This window comes from Lissotriton helveticus, chromosome 3_1 (genome assembly GCF_964261635.1).
Source record: "Lissotriton helveticus chromosome 3_1, aLisHel1.1, whole genome shotgun sequence".
Classification (NCBI taxonomy): Eukaryota; Metazoa; Chordata; class Amphibia; order Caudata; family Salamandridae; genus Lissotriton; species Lissotriton helveticus.
In genome coordinates, this window is record NC_136061.1 from 551857157 (window position 1) to 551872367 (window position 15211).

Consider the following 15211-nt stretch of genomic DNA (forward strand, 5'->3'; position numbering starts at 1 on the left):
TTTAAGTATTTTTAAGTATATTTTAGTAATTAATTTTTAATATTAATTAAATTTAACATGGTTTTTAATAGAGTCGATCTTTTTATAAACTATATTTTTGTAAACGATATTTTTTACTCAATATTTTTGTACTTGCGTGTTTGTAGATACAAAGTCGATATTCTGTCTGTCGATATTTTTTCGCCGATATTTTTGCTAGTCGATATTATGTCCCTCGATATTATGTCAGTGATCAGCGTGAATATGGGTGTCTGGGTCTCCATGTGCCAAGTGAGGGGAAAGCGCTCCAACGGTGTATGTGGGAGGGAGCGAGAAAGCAGAGAATAGGAGCAATTGAGCTGCATTTCAAGCATGCGGTTGTAGTCACTGCCCAGTACCCACAGTCCTGTGCGCTAGTATCCTCAAGAGTGTGACCCAGAAGGCCCCCCAGCCAGTGTTAAGGGCATAGATGCTCCCTAGGAGGATGCACGATCCGTCAAGCCGGCTCTCAACTAGCATGTACCACCCCTCTCTGTCTATGATGGTGTCAAGTACCTGGAAGGGGAAACATGCTGAACCCAGATCTGTGCCCCCAGGCATACGCAGAGTATGTGGTGGCATAGACCAACCGCATCTACCGCTTTTGCAGGTGCTGCAATATCACAGCAGTGGTGTGAGTTTCTTATAGGAATAAGTTGTGTGCATTCTGGTGCTTGAGATAGGAGTAGGTAGAGTAGCGCTTTCTGGCTGTGTGCATACCGCGCACATTCATAGTAAGAAACTAGTCTTAGTGGTTTAAGCCATAATGTAAGAGGGCCTGTGTGTCTGATGAGTGTTAGGTGCACCTGGGTGAGTTCTCCTGGTCACCGTGACGCAGCAGTCTGCCCCTCAGGGAGAAAGTAAAACCTGCCTATGTGGTCGAATCATTGGGTGGTGAATTGTGGAAACACAAACAAGTGGAAACAGCAACACGGAGAGCCTGCTGCATACAACGGGATGCCCAAACTGACTAGGGCGTCAAGCCATTGAGTAAAGTGGGGTAGTGGTTAAGCAATAGTAAGTGATGTGTAGACATGGGATAGCCCGCGTTGTCAATATCTGTAAAGAGGTGGGGAAGGGTCAAAACTCCCACCCCTCTGGAACTGAGGGCCCATAATAACCCAGTCTCTGTACAGCAGGCAGACTTTGTGATGCTGAACAATAGTTGAGGAGTAGGATCAGATGTGACAGTGTCCTAGGATCAATCACTGGTGGTGGAATCTATATTATTCAGAGTCACCAGTGGTGGAGATTGGGAATCCCGGTGAGAGATGTCTGTCATGGTTGAGTCTTCATCTGAAGGGAAGATGTGCGGACCCCTCTCATCATCTGAAGTTCTGGTGTTGTTCCTCAGAGACAGGGCCACCTGGAGGGCCCTACGGTAGTCCTCAATGATTTGTTCGAGTGCAGACGACTTGGGCAGTGGGGACTTTGGGGAAGGGCCTCGCCAAGGCCAGTTATTTCGCTTCCACCCCTTCAGCGAGGGCTGGGGGAGCTCCCCACAGCCCCAGCAGGTGCCTCGCTGTGGTGTCTGTCGGCCCAGTGCAAGGCATCCATGGGGTCGGTGAAGAAGAGGGAGTGTCCGGCTGTAAGGATTTTGAGGTGGGGGGGAATAGTAGAAAGTATTGCACGCCCAACTGTCAAAGCTGTTAACTCAGCCTCCAAAAAGGAAATTCGTTGACGTTGTACTGCCTGAGTGTAGCCCTGAAATAACATAATGGTCTTATCCTCGAGTTTCAGAATCCAGTCAATCTTGTGGCTTTCAGGGTGGCGTCTCGAACTTTAGGTTGGCGCTCCAGCACCCTGTAGGCCCTTTCCAATTAAAAGAATGAAGTACGGTCAGATGTAGAAACAAAAGACTTGAACCAGTTCTTCAGAAATGTCAGTGGACCTTGGCCTTTTATTGCCTTTAGCAGGCCCAGGGTTCGGATGTTGCTCTTACAGGATCGCCCTTCGTCATCCTCCGCACTTCCCTCAAGCATTCAACCTTGGTCTTGGATAGCTTGCTGGTAAACTGTGGACTGTGACTGCAGTAGGACCAGCACATTCTCCCCATCTGTAACCCTGTCCATGAGTTTACAGTGGTCATCGTGGAGGAATCCCAACTCTGTCATTAGGGAGCCAAGCTTGGTTTCCACGTAGATCCGGGAGTTTTCTATGGCCGCGAGAACCTTGTCCAATTTATCGTCTGTGGGTGCAGAGAATCCTCCGACATATGGTTGTCCAGCACTATAGTCAGTGGGCCAGGCACCTGAGGCGCCTATATCGGCGCGGTTGATGGCAGTCTGCCCATCACAGGTGAACCAGCAGCCCTGGAGGAGAGAAAGCTGCAAGAATCAGAAGAAGGGGGACCTGTAGATGCAGAACCCGTCTCTGGCAAGGACCAGCACCTAAGTCCACTACCCAAAGGCCCTCAACCCCAGTAGTCCTCAGGCAGAAGTGGCCCCCAGGCCGCTGCATCCTGCTGTGGTGGCTCAGAATGGACGGGGATCTTGTCCCAGTCTGATGTGGCTCCAAGAGTTCTCGTCAACCAGGCGTGTCAAGGGCTGAGTGAGCATAGATGATGGTGGGCACAAAGTCTCCCGCACTTCTCATAGGGTGTTGGCTGGGGGTGAGCATCAAAAAGGGGGCCCCCGGCTTCGGCCGTGGCTGGCAAAACCACTGTCTCCCAGCAGAGACATGCATTCGCTTTGGCTACAGCATAGTACTGCAGTGGAGTTGAAATGGGCACCTCCTCTCTTGGGCAGCACTGGTGAGAGTTGTCAGTAGCACCGCTAGGTTCCTTGAAGTGAGTGGGCCACGGGCCTCCTAAAAAGTCCTCAGATTTGCCTGCTTGCTGGGAGGACAGCGGTAGGGGGAGAGGAGGAGAGGTGAGTCAGGGACCCACTCTTTTGGGATAGTGTATGAGGGCCACCTTCACGCTCCTGCCAAGCACTGTGATAGAGGTCCACCCCTTCAGGGTGTCCCTCGCCACACCAGAGGTCTGGTCGCTGGTCTTGTGTCAACTGAGGCACCTCATTGGATGCCCTCAGGGGGGCCAATCCTGTTACCTTCACCCAGTGGCGGACCAGCGCCAACCTCTGTGTTATTCCCCAATCAGTGCTCTCCACAGCTCATCCAGATCACGCCAAACGCTTGCGTTCATCTCCTTGATTGCAGCCATCTCTGGCCTCCCGGCTCTTCTTCGCCTGCATCCAAGGTCTGAGTCAAGAAAAGGGAGGAGCGGGACCCGCCGTGTACCCGTGACTGCCATTTCCGGTTATTTGTGGGGGAAAGGGTCGTAGTTCTTTGCTGGCCACAGGCACTGCATCACTGTGCCTCCTCCAGTCTGGAACCCCACAGGGCTCATCACAACTGGCTCCCGGCAATCGGCCATGTGTCGCTGTGAACTTCACTCTGGCTTCGGGCCCTCCCCGCTGTCTTCCCGCCTCACCGTCAGTGTCGCCAGAACTTGAGTAGGGAGGGGCAAACTCTGCCGTGCTCCGTCTTAGCCTTTCAGGTGAGTGGGGCAGCCAATTGTAAGGCCCCTCGGGCCAGGGCACTAAAACAAGGCGGCGTCAGCCACACCTGCTAACTCAGGAGGGCCTTGTCATCGGCACTGAAGAGAGAGACAAACGAGCTCCTCCACTGAAGTTGTCGTTGCCAGTCAGGACTGCTGCTGTGAAGTTATTTTTTGGGGGGCTAGAGACTCATTGCTAACTCCGAGATTCTTCACCCTACCCTCCGGGTGGTAGTACCGACCCCCCCTGGAGTGTTGTAGTGGCCCCAGCTGCCGGAGTGCTAGCTGACAATCCTCCTGTCTTCGGGTCACCTTAACCCTCAGCAGCTGGTTGTGAGGCGCTCACCGCTTCAGGGACTTGGGTTCGTCCACGTCCATCTGGGCAGCCTGAATCTATCCTGCGCTGTGACTCGCCTGAGCGGTGGGGCGCCGAAGCTTCCTGGCTGTTTGCGAGGTTCCGGAGTCCTGTTCGTCTGGCTGCGACATCCCTGTCTTCTTCGCTTGCTGCCGTCTCAGCTGTTACCTGCTTCCCGGCGCACCAGCCACACATCGACCGCTCCAGCCGGAGTTAACCATCACAGCGCCACCTCAGCCGGCCTCGTCTTTGTTCTCTTCACATCTTCATATGTTGTGACCTCCCTGTCATCCTCGGAGGCACCTTCGTTTTGCCTCTGCATTCACGCCTGCGGGGGGCTTCCCGCCGAGTTCCTGCTCACTGAGTATTCCCTATGAAGCTCGTGTTTTTGTGAATTAAGTGTGTTCCATGATGAGAATTCTGGCCGGGACTCCGTTAGACAGAACTTTGCGAACTTTGCGGTTGGGCACTCAAGTTTTATGTGGGCTTTGTTTTTGCTGACTCTATTTTACATAGTCTCAACTTTGCGGTTGGGGACTCTAGTGAAAGTGGGCCTCGTTTTTGCTGACTCTATTTTACCTTGAACTGGGTCTTTTGAAAAGTGTATTACACGCTTTATTTTGGGTTGGACCTACGTTAGTCAAGACCTTGCTGTCTGGGACACGAGTTTCCTCATTAGTAATTGTCCTCATAGCTATTGCCCCCACCTTCTTTCTACACTGCTGGGGTTGGTGCCATGTATATGGGAATGTTTACCTTTCAACTCTTTTGACCTTCCCTTCCTCCTTACTTAATGTGCATTACCATTGTATATTTCACTTCATACGTTGACGTGCTCACCCCCTCCTTCATCTATTATCGCCACCAGTTTTTTTTTTCCCCTATCGAACCTCACATCATACTGTTCCCAGTGCTAGCATGTCATTATATTATCCCTCTCCTTTACCACACTCTAATATGGGCACTCCGGGAATTAGTCAACCTCCATCATTTCTAAACGAATGTGAGGAACCTGAGATCCACTGGAAGGAGTGGAAAAAGCTCTTTGAATCCTATTTAATTGCCATGGGAGGAGAAAGGTTCTCTGCTGTGCACAAACAGCACATTCTTCTCCACAACTTAGGTGTTTATGGCCGTAAAGTTTATGAGACCTTGCCTGAACCAGAATTGGATGAGGATGAGGAAATGGACGTTTATGAGGTTACATTACTAAAATTAGGTACCCACGTTGGTGACAAGATCAACGTCGTACTTGAATGGCACAAATTCTTCAACCGTGCCCAAGGAAAAAATGAGTCAGTAAAAAGCTACATTGCCGTGCTAAGAGGTCTCACCCAAAAGTGTGATTTTGGTGAGCTAAATGACTCTTTAATTCGCGATCAGTTGGTACCATGCACAAGTAACAGTCGCATTCAGGAAAAACTTTTGGCAAAGAATACCTCTTTAGAAGAAGCGATGGCCATCGCTCAATCCATCAAACACTCTTCCCAGTGCATGAAGGAAATGAAAGTTTACGTGGAAATTGTAGCTTCTGTACAAGTTAAAGACCCGTCAAGTAACGTTTTAAAAATAAAAATTAAGAAAGAACTCCCCTACAAGCATAACAAAGAACAATTGCACCTTAAATGTTTCAGATGTGGGAGCTGTAACCATTTGGCGAACAATCCTTTATGCTCTGCTAGAAATGCGTTTTGCAAAAAATGTAACAGGAGAGGCCATCTGGCAAGAGTATGTAGAGACAATGACAATTGCCAAGTAAAAGTTGTCAATGTGAAAAGTGATGAACATCAGAAATGTATATTCCAAGTGAAGAGTTTGTGTAGTGGGGTTGCTCAGGATTACCCTAAATGCTAAATATGTTTGAATAAGAAAGCCATTGAAATGTATGCTGATTCCTGCTCACCTCGGATGCTTGTTTCCGTTCTGGGAAGGACATGGCTTTTGTAGTTCGGACTGGACTGTTCCCATGGGGCACAGGGTCAGCGCTGATTTGCATATCGCCATTGTCTAACCCAGGGTGGTGTGGAGTGGAAAAACGATGGATTTGGGCCCAGATCTTTGGACTGGGGTGAATGTGTGACATTGATCCACATTCTGTCCATCACTGTTGTGTTTGCAATTACCGCTCTAAGTGTACTGGGGATGCTCAGACGTGAGTCCCAGGCACTCCACACCACTGGAATCAAGCTAGCCGGGCTGATGAGAGGTGTTACCTCGAAACCGGTCCGGTCCTCGGATGCTTGTTTCCGTTCTGGGAAGGACATGGCTTTTGTAGTTCGGACTGGACTGTTCCCATGGGGCACAGGGTCAGCGCTGATTTGCATATCGCCATTGTCTAACCCAGGGTGGTGTGGAGTGGAAAAATGATGGATTTGGGCCCAGATCTTTGGACTGGGGTGAATGTGTGACATTGATCCACATTCTGTCCATCACTGTTGTGTTTGCAATTACCGCTCTAAGTGTACTGGGGATGCTCAGACGTGAGTCCCAGGCACTCCACACCACTGGAATCAAGCTAGCCGGGCTGATGAGAGGTGTTACCTCGAAACCGGTCCGGTCTTCAGATGCTTGTTTCCGTTCTGGGAAGGACATGGCTTTTGTAGTTCGGACTGGACTGTTCCCATGGGGCACAGGGTCAGCGCTGATTTGCATATCGCCATTGTCTAACCCAGGGTGGTGTGGAGTGGAAAAACGATGGATTTGGGCCCAGATCTTTGGACTGGGGTGAATGTGTGACATTGATCCACATTCTGTCCATCACTGTTGTGTTTGCAATTACCGCTCTAAGTGTACTGGGGATGCTCAGACGTGAGTCCCAGGCACTCCACACCACTGGAATCAAGCTAGCCGGGCTGATGAGAGGTGTTACCTCGAAACCGGTCCGGTCCTCGGATGCTTGTTTCCGTTCTGGGAAGGACATGGCTTTTGTAGTTCGGACTGGACTGTTCCCATGGGGCACAGGGTCAGCGCTGATTTGCATATCGCCATTGTCTAACCCAGGGTGGTGTGGAGTGGAAAAACGATGGATTTGGGCCCAGATCTTTGGACTGGGGTGAATGTGTGACATTGATCCACATTCTGTCCATCACTGTTGTGTTTGCAATTACCGCTCTAAGTGTACTGGGGATGCTCAGACGTGAGTCCCAGGCACTCCACACCACTGGAATCAAGCTAGCCGGGCTGATGAGAGGTGTTACCTCGAAACCGGTCCGGTCCTCGGATGCTTGTTTCCGTTCTGGGAAGGACATGGCTTTTGTAGTTCGGACTGGACTGTTCCCATGGGGCACAGGGTCAGCGCTGATTTGCATATCGCCATTGTCTAACCCAGGGTGGTGTGGAGTGGAAAAACGATGGATTTGGGCCCAGATCTTTGGACTGGGGTGAATGTGTGACATTGATCCACATTCTGTCCATCACTGTTGTGTTTGCAATTACCGCTCTAAGTGTACTGGGGATGCTCAGACGTGAGTCCCAGGCACTCCACACCACTGGAATCAAGCTAGCCGGGCTGATGAGAGGTGTTACCTCGAAACCGGTCCGGTCCTCGGATGCTTGTTTCCGTTCTGGGAAGGACATGGCTTTTGTAGTTCGGACTGGACTGTTCCCATGGGGCACAGGGTCAGCGCTGATTTGCATATCGCCATTGTCTAACCCAGGGTGGTGTGGAGTGGAAAAACGATGGATTTGGGCCCAGATCTTTGGACTGGGGTGAATGTGTGACATTGATCCACATTCTGTCCATCACTGTTGTGTTTGCAATTACCGCTCTAAGTGTACTGGGGATGCTCAGACGTGAGTCCCAGGCACTCCACACCACTGGAATCAAGCTAGCCGGGCTGATGAGAGGTGTTACCTCGAAACCGGTCCGGTCCTCGGATGCTTGTTTCCGTTCTGGGAAGGACATGGCTTTTGTAGTTCGGACTGGACTGTTCCCATGGGGCACAGGGTCAGCGCTGATTTGCATATCGCCATTGTCTAACCCAGGGTGGTGTGGAGTGGAAAAACAATGGATTTGGGCCCAGATCTTTGGACTGGGGTGAATGTGTGACATTGATCCACATTCTGTCCATCACTGTTGTGTTTGCAATTACCGCTCTAAGTGTACTGGGGATGCTCAGACGTGAGTCCCAGGCACTCCACACCACTGGAATCAAGCTAGCCGGGCTGATGAGAGGTGTTACCTCGAAACCGGTCCGGTCCTCGGATGCTTGTTTCCGTTCTGGGAAGGACATGGCTTTTGTAGTTCGGACTGGACTGTTCCCATGGGGCACAGGGTCAGCGCTGATTTGCATATCGCCATTGTCTAACCCAGGGTGGTGTGGAGTGGAAAAACAATGGATTTGGGCCCAGATCTTTGGACTGGGGTGAATGTGTGACATTGATCCACATTCTGTCCATCACTGTTGTGTTTGCAATTACCGCTCTAAGTGTACTGGGGATGCTCAGACGTGAGTCCCAGGCACTCCACACCACTGGAATCAAGCTAGCCGGGCTGATGAGAGGTGTTACCTCGAAACCGGTCCGGTCCTCGGATGCTTGTTTCCGTTCTGGGAAGGACATGGCTTTTGCAGTTCGGACTGGTTGTTCCCATGGGGCACAGGGTCAGCGCTGATTTGCATATCGCCATTGTCTAACCCAGGGTGGTGTGGAGTGGAAAAACGATGGATTTGGGCCCAGATCTTTGGACTGGGGTGAATGTGTGACATTGATCCACATTCTGTCCATCACTGTTGTGTTTGCAATTACCGCTCTAAGTGTACTGGGGATGCTCAGACGTGAGTCCCAGGCACTCCACACCACTGGAATCAAGCTAGCCGGGCTGATGAGAGGTGTTACCTCGAAATCGGTCCGGTCCTCGGATGCTTGTTTCCGTTCTGGGAAGGACATGGCTTTTGTAGTTCGGACTGGACTGTTCCCATGGGGCACAGGGTCAGCGCTGATTTTCATATCGCCATTGTCTAACCCAGGGTGGTGTGGAGTGGAAAAACGATGGATTTGGGCCCAGATCTTTGGACTGGGGTGAATGTGTGACATTGATCCACATTCTGTCCATCACTGTTGTGTTTGCGATTCCTGCTCACCATTCTCCTTGTTAAACTTAGAAGACTTTAAAAAGTACCTGGGAGATCAAGAAACCAAGATAATGAAGTCAGACATCTCCGCACAAGGTTACACCAAGGATCCTATTCCTTTAGTAGGAATGTTAGAAGCACAAATAGAATTTAAGGGAAGATCCACGGTGGGGAAGGTCTACTTAGTGAGTGAAGGCTCAAATCTTCTGGGTTGGAGGCACCAAAAGGAGCTAGGCATCATTCTTGATCCTAACAATAGAGAGCAAGTCTTCCTAGTAGAGAAATCTGATCCTGAAACTACTCTTTGTGATTAATTCCCTCACCTATTCTGTGACGACCTGGGTCTACTGAAGAATTACCAACATAAAATAAAAATCAGATCTGGCGCCAAACTGGTCATCCACAAAACCCGTATTCAACAAGGAGCACAGAGGGAAAAAGCTAGAACCCAAGTCGCCCTCCACTCATATAGTCATATACACAACAATGACCGGGTCCTCACAGGGCAATTGTACATTAAATACGACGTGTAACTCTTATTGCAATTTTACAATATTCTCCCCTTCATTTAATTACAATAGGGGTAGAGAGTACAACGTGTCTTGCCTATTAAAAACACGCTCAAATCCCAATTACGACAGTCTCGAGAAAAACACCCCACAGTAGTATGTACTGTTGCAAAGAAAAAATGTGCACGGGCAAGATGACCCCTCACGGGCGAACCACCATCGGGATACCTGATAGGTACTCACCAAGTATGCCCTGTTCTCATCATCGGCGGTCATCAGGCCCAAGGTGAATGTGTTCAGAAACAAAGTATAAGTGCAGTGAAAACCAAAGACTGGAAATGAAATTAAAATGTATAGGCGTGCACGATTACTACTACTTTATTCTTTAATTACGTGCCACCTACCCGATTAAAAAGCAGGGTTGGTTGCTAAACATGCCTACCAATTAAACCAAGCCGACATGTTTCATTGCCTTCCACGACTTTGTAGGCAATTTCTTCAGGGCTATAGTATTTTACCACTGCAAAGTTTGTTGAACACACCAACACTGAGACCATGCAAAGCCCAGGAATCTCCTACCAGCCAGCAGGTCTTTTTATGTATCAAATAGAGAAAAAATCTCTCGTTTTGAGCCGCACGCCTGTTTGTGAGTCGCCCTGTATTTAGCGTCGGATACTTTCTCGACCGAAAACGGGGACACCCGCGTTAACTCCTCCAATCTCCTTGGAGTAAAGCAGTGGGGACTGCTTACCAAACATGTCGACCGAGTAGGGTATAGTAAATATCCCTACCACAACCCCATTTTAACATTCTCAGCTAGAGAAGTGAATACATTGTTTTTTTCTACTAGCCAGGGATTTTTTAAACATTTTAATTCTTTCACATATCCTCACTGTAGGAGAGTAGGGTCTGCTATCCTATGGTCACCCCAAATTTTTGCTCTTTGCTTCACTGGTTTATGACTTAATGTGGCTGTGGGCATGCTAATCAGACCCACAGCCTGCTGTTCTCTCTCTAAATTAATGCCAATGCACATTAGGTGCAGTACGAAATTGGAACTGGTTCACCTTATTGGCCCCTGTAACAGTGTACCCCAGGTACCCAGGGCATAGGTGCTTCCAAGGCCTACCAGGGGCTGCAGCACAAATTGTGCCACCCCTGGCCTGGCCTCCATATTTGACACAACTGGCTGATCACTCAGCTGGGGTAAGTCGGTGTAACCACCCCTTACTTAGGTGTAGTATGCCTATGCCTAACCTAAAATGGACACATATGTTCCTATCAGCCACTCCTATGGAAGGCCTCATCAATCCTGGAGGCAGAGTGCTTGGAAATATGTGAGATGGTGCTCTGGCATGAGCTGAGCCTGTCTGCAGCTTTCGGAACCATGTCCTTTAGCTGTTTCATGATACTGCCATACCATATACTCTTAAGTGCATTATGAACCTCGCGGTTAAATGCTATCTTTGGTTTGGCTTTATCAAAACATGTCGAGTAAGGTGTCATACGCATTGGAATACTACCCCCTCACCAGTTCTGGCGACGGGGGTAGCATTCCACCGTTCTAGAGGGATACGACATGTACCTAACCTGAACCCCGGTTAAAGTTAATCAGAGCCTCAGCATCACAAAATGGATGCTGCCACCAGAGACACAAGTCTGACCTCCTGCTGCTGGGAGTCCTTCCAGCGAGGGCAGCTTGGACAAAGGGTTTCCTGCCTTGGGAGGTGCTAGCACCACCACAGACAGGATTTTGTGTATTGGGTAGGACAGGCCTGAATAGAATCAGACATGCCTGGGGCACACAAGGTGTCCCTGTGCATATGCCAGTTCAAACCGGTGCTGGGGCTCTCCAGCCCCAGTCTTGGCGCGAAGCTGGACAAAGGAAAGGGGGTGTAACCACCCCCTTCCTGGTCCCACCCAGAGGAGGGACCTAGCAGGTAATCCGGCCCCTAGAATTCGAATAAGAGTAGGAGCTGTGTCCCAAGACTTCAGATCATCCTGAACTCGACTTGAAACTAAGAAGAAGACTGGACTTCGACATTCTGCTGCACAGAAGACTGAAGAGAATCTCCCTTGTGGCCAAGGAGTGACCACCCTGTGAATACAGGCACCAACCAGCAACTCAACGTCTGCTTTGCCGCCGCCTCCTGCCAGAGCCCAAGCCCAGAGCCTGACGAGACCCAGACTCTCAGACATCTCAGAGCCCGATCCACAGTCCCTGCAAAGAAGGGACCCGTGGAGGCACCGAGAGACGTGGGACCGGACATCTCGGAAGACCCTCAAAAAGCTGACTGCGTAGCACCTGAGGCACCCTTGATGCTGTGCTTTGGGGTTTGAGAAGCCCCAACCCCGAGCAGCATTTGCACCGAAGATCAGCCCCCCAGCATTTCCACGATCGGCGTGGGGCCCTTTTGCACTTTGCCACTCGACGCGCCCTCCCGGTCACTTGCCACGCGGCTAGTGGCCATCTTGGCGATGAAAACTACAACTTGCACCACTGGTCTGGTTGCTCCAGACTGGCCCTTGCTCCCCTGAAAAGGAGCCCTCGCTCTGACCTTGCTGGTCCGAGTGTTAAGCTTTTTCCACTTCCTGCGTGGCTTGCATTAGCCAAGGCCTGTTTGCTCCAATCAAGTTGCCGACACCGTCATCAGCTAGAACCTTCATGGGACAGCTCGTGATCGACTCCTGGACGTCCTTGACCTCTTCGTGTCCACGTGGCTGCGGAGACAAGCTGCACCTCTTCACCTGTTTGCACCCGACATTGCCTGGTTCCATTCTGGTTCCACGGTAGTCACTGGCTAGTGACTTTGAACATTGTCCCCTCTGCTTTCATGTCTTCACCTCTTCAGATCCACCCTTGGATCCACCGGAACTCTCCTCGATGATCCGCCTGCAGCATCTTCAGCTCCAAGCACCATCGACCTGCGTGACGAAACCCGACACTACTTCGCACCTGTGCACCCGCTTCCTGTGGGTGAGGTAACTCAGCAACGCCGGTGTTCCCACACTGGTATACACCTCTAGTGCCTGTGTCTATAGTTTTACCCTTGTAGGTCCATCGGAAGGTTCCTTAAACACTAACTTTGTAACTTTTACGCACCATTTACTTAACATTGGTGCATGCGTGCACTTTGAGCACTGCACCCGAGTCCCGCGGGCCTTTCCCGACTTCATCACTGCTAGTCTCGAACAGCTCCAGCGATTCCCCAGGCCCTAGGCCTCTTTCCTTTCCCCATAGCGGTTCTTATACCACTATTTTAGTATATGGTTTAGGTGGCCCCTAGGGCTCATCCATATTGTGCAACTTTTGTATATTTAAACTGTGTTTTGTTTTAACGTATTTGCTTCTGTGCTCATAAAGAGTATAGGGAATATTTGTAAAAATAAATCTATATATATTTTCAATATATATCTGTGTGGTGTCCTTTCATTTGGTATTCAAGGGGATTGTGTATGGTAAAACAGCTTGCTTCACATGCCTTTACAGAGTTTAGCCTAAGACTGCTTTGTCCACGCTACTAGGATAGCTGGTCTATTAAGGTTGACTTACAACCAATCATCATAAGGGTTGCTTGGCATGGTACACGGTGATCACTAGAACTAGTGAGCATCATATACCAGGCCAACTTCTCACATTGGTGAGCAGCGGTTGGGATTTGAGCTTGCTGTTGTTTTACCATTACAATCTTTGGAGAGTATAATTTGAAAGATCATACAGGTACCTGATAGGTACACTAAAACAAGACTAGTATACTTAAGTTCTACTGAACTTAGTTGTTGTAGAGGATAGGGAGTAGCACACCCTGACTACAACTACTAGATAGGTTTGGTAGGCAAACACCAGTGTAGGTAGATTGCAACATATCCACCCACACTAGAGCAATGTCTGGAGCAGAGGGATCCACTGGACCTATCTCTGTTGAGAGTGACCCTCCAAGGGCACCATCCAAATTTGCTATCTTTACTTTTAAAGAACTGAGGCAGCTGTGTTCCTTAAGAGGAATCAAAACGGGTCCTACCCCTACAGCAGGTCACCTCAGAGAGCTGTTAGACCAGTCTGAAGCTCTAAAGACCTCCAAACCAGGCCCCTGAGGGAATGGAGATGGAGGCTCTCCCACTGAAGATGACAACACTGACACCCCTGCCCCTGTCATCCAGATAGAGGAGGAAGACCACGTCACTGGAGATACTCAGCCAGAGGATGAGGAAGAAGAGGAGGAGGAGGAGGAAAGTGGGTCTGATGATGAGAGAAATAGTCAGGCGCTAGTCAGCAGGCTTAACCAGGCTAACTTAAGCACATTTGGGACTGAAAGTGGGTCCAACCCATTCAGACCCCCAAGTGGACTTAACCAGGAGCAAAGGAGGAGAAGGAATCACTCAGGTGAGTCCAATGCCTCCCAAGCTTCTAGAGGTTCTCGTGGACACTCCAAAAGGGAGTTGTCTAGCCCTCAGAGAAGGGAACATGAGGCCAAAATGAGAGAGGCTGAACTTAGGATCCAGAAGCAAGAATTAGAAGTTGCCCTGGCCAAAGAGAAGCTTGCTAGAGCAAGACAGCCTAGAGAGAGTGGATTAGGATCCACTGGTGGCAGCAATATCCAAAAGGATAAAGACAGGTCCTATGACAATAGAAACCTGAGTAAGATTGTGCCCCCCTACAAGACTGGGGATGACATCCACAAATGGATGACTGCACTTGAGAGAGCCTGCAGAGTACAGCAGATCCCTCAGGAGCAGTGGGCAGCAATCTTGTGGCTCTCCTTTGAAGGTAGAGGCCGAGACAGACTCCTCACAGTTAGTGATGGGGATTCTAGAAACTACCTGGTCCTGAAGAGTGCTCTGATTGATGGGTTAGGCTTAACCACTGAACAGTACAGGTTAATGTTCAGAGACACCCAGAAGACACAGACTCAGGACTGGTCTGAATTTGTTGAATGTGCCACTAAGGCTCTGGAGGGCTGGTTGCTGGGAAGTAAGGTTACATACTATGAAGGATTGTACAATTTACTGATGAGAGAACAGATTTTAAATAACTGTCAGAACCAGCAGTTGCATCAACATTTGGTTGACTCAGATCTGACCTCTCCCCAAGAATTGGGAAAGAGGGCAGACAAATGGGTTATAACCAGAGTTAAGCAAAAGAACCAGAACCAGAACCAGGGTGGTGACCAAAAGAAAACAGACCAGAAGGGTGGGGAGCAGAAAGCTAAAGACCAGAAGTCTTCAACAGGGCCCCAAACTAATACTGAGGGTGGGTCCCAAACTTCCAAGAAGAAGAAGAAAGAAGGTCAAAGAAAACCCTGGTGTAGTACATGTAAAAACACCTCTCACTGGACAAGTGAGTGTAAAAAGGGTGGAGCCCACCACAACTCTGCAGCCCCTAAGGCACCTGCACCCAATAGTACAGTTAGCAGTGTTGGTCCATAAACTAAGGGGGTAGTAGGTATCACCCTGGGAACTGAGGGAGATTCTGGCCTAGTCAGAACCCCTACCAGGCTGTTCTGATCTGTGATGTGGAGATTGATTTGTCCACTACTGTCAGTCCCAGTAATCTGGGCAAGTACAGGCAGACGACTTTGATTAATGACAAAGTGGCTCAAGCATACAGGGACACATGTGCCAGTGTCACCATGGTGACACCTAGCTTTGTGGACCCTGGACAATACCTGCCAGGTGATAATTACCTGGTGACCAATGCCAGCAATGTCACTACTACACATAGTGTGGCACTTGTTAACTTTTCCTGGGGAGGGGTAAC

The 15211-nt window shown here is 49.6% G+C and overlaps 2 long non-coding RNA genes across 2 annotated transcripts in view; both read right to left on the reverse strand.

The window, feature by feature from the left end:
- LOC144822677 (uncharacterized) overlaps positions 1-15211 on the reverse strand; it is a 281123-nt gene that overhangs the window by 212791 nt on the left and 53121 nt on the right. The gene's annotated exons all lie outside the window — the stretch shown is intronic.
- The window catches only part of LOC144822680 (uncharacterized), a 62255-nt gene that overhangs the window by 12544 nt on the left and 34500 nt on the right, over positions 1-15211 (reverse strand). The gene's annotated exons all lie outside the window — the stretch shown is intronic.